This window comes from Colossoma macropomum, unplaced genomic scaffold, assembly GCF_904425465.1.
Source record: "Colossoma macropomum unplaced genomic scaffold, Colossoma_macropomum, whole genome shotgun sequence".
Taxonomy (NCBI): Eukaryota; Metazoa; Chordata; class Actinopteri; order Characiformes; family Serrasalmidae; genus Colossoma; species Colossoma macropomum.
The window spans coordinates 96,921-98,975 of NW_023495570.1; the positions used below are offsets into that span (position 1 = coordinate 96,921).

At 48.6% G+C, this 2,055-nt stretch overlaps 1 pseudogene; it reads right to left on the reverse strand.

Moving 5' to 3' along the window:
• Positions 1-566: 566 nt before the first annotated feature.
• On the reverse strand, positions 567-2,055 carry LOC118802478 (annotated as a pseudogene).

The window sequence follows — 2,055 nt, forward strand, 5'->3', positions numbered from 1 at the left end:
ATGTTGTTGAAAGAGTTTTCTGCATTGGCAGTGCGTTTATGAAACGTAGCGTCACAGTGATTTGATTAAAGTGCTTTCTGAGTTTGTAGAGTGTCTAAACGAATTTGCAGCACATTTATAAAATGCAGCGCCCATGTTGTCATTTTGATGAAACTGTTTTCTATGCTTTGCAGCTTGTTTTTATTTGCTGTTTGTTGGGTCTTCTTGGCCACCATAGAGCTCTATAAATATAAACGATCAGCCATAATAAGCCATAATAAGGCTGGGTGGCCGGGGGTGGCCTAGCAGGAGGCTGGGATGTTACAACACCGTGTCTATTTCCACTGTGTGATGGTCCATCCCAGATTGTCTGCCTTAGGCTTGTGCCCTTTACTCACTGAAATTCCTACAGATTCCTTGAATCTTTATACTATGTTACGCACAGTACAAGGTGAAATTTCCAAATCCCTTCTTATTTTTCTTTGAGAAACATTGTTTCAAATATGCAAGATACATCTTCTAGATGCGCTGGGACGCATCATCAGTGATGTATCCTGGGATCCTCGGGTGTTTCGGGTCTCTCAACATCAGCCCAGGCGACCCAGCCGGGGTTGATCAGGCCCCGATTTGCGTCCCAGCAGCAACTGCCGATGAATCAGCCCTCTTGATTCAAAGCCACCTGGTGGCTTTCTCTGCGGCTTCGCTCGCAGATTGAATGGTCCTCCTCTTTGACACCCCCGTAATGCCCAGTTGGTTGAGGACTTTACAGAGTGAGCATCCTGCAAAGTCTCTGCAGCCCACCTCTATAGGCTCATAGTATGTCTTCCAGCCTCTGTCCTTGCACTTTTCCACCAGCTCCTGGTACTTGGCGTGTTTCCTCTCGTTTGCTTCCTCAATACGCTCTTCCCAGGGCACTGTGAGTTCCAGCATGATCAGTTGTTTTGTCACTTCAGAGGTGACAATCATGTCTGGCCGAAATGATGTTCCTACAATACGTTGTGGGAATTTAAGCTGCTTGCCCAGGTCAGCTAATAGCAGTATAACCGCCTTAAGCACCTGGTCATGCCGCCAACAATAGCAGCTTTCTCCCAGGGCCTTTGGGCAGCTGCTGAGGAGATGTTCTAGGGTTTCTCTACCAGAGCACAGGGGGCAGGAAGGTGTCTCGCTCTTGCCCCAAACGTGTAGATTTGCTGGGCTTGGTAGGGCATCGTAGACAGATTGCACAAGGAACCAGATGAGACGGCAGTCCCCCTGCATGATGTTTGACCAGATAACCTTACGCTGCGGTATACTCTCCCACCTCGTCCATGCTCCCTGCTACCTGAGTCCCATTGTTCTAATAATGCGCTCTTCCTCCACGCCTGCTCGGACCTCGTCCTGGATAAGGTGGTGCCTCTGCCACCTCCACTGCTTTCTCTGCCCTCCATTTTCTCCCTGTTCTCACTTCAATGCCAGCTGATGACACCTTCTGGTCCCTGGATTCCCTGTATTGTAGGGCTTCTCTTGTTCGTGCCATCATGAACTCTTCAGTGAGGCCGCTGAATTGGAGCTGCAAGGTGTTACTGGTCCCATACAGTGCTGCGCTGTTGAGGCTGCGGGGAAGGCCCAACCACTTGCAAAGGAAGCCGCTGATCTTCCTTTCAAGGGACTCACCTGTTGTTAGTGGAACTGCGTAAAGCAGTAGAGGCCACAGGACTCAGGGCAGAATCGCATACTGGTAGATCCAAGCCTTAAATCTGCCAGGCAGACCTGACTTATTGACCTTAGTGAGCCAGGCCTCAAGGTCTTTGTTGGTCTTCTGAATGGCAGCAGTGTCTCTCAGAGTTGAGTCAAACAGCTTCCCCAGACTCTTGATGGGTTGCTCTGTGATGGAAGGGATGGCAGTTCTGGAAAGGGAAAAGCGGAATTTGTCAACCACCGTCCCTTTCTTAAGTACCATGGATCTTGATTTGGTCGGCTTGAAACATTTCAGTCATTATCTAAAGCATTTGATGGCAAATCGTAATTAGTCACCTGTTGGCATCAGCTGTTTCAAACCACACCATTATTTAATTATTGTACCTCATTACTAACCAT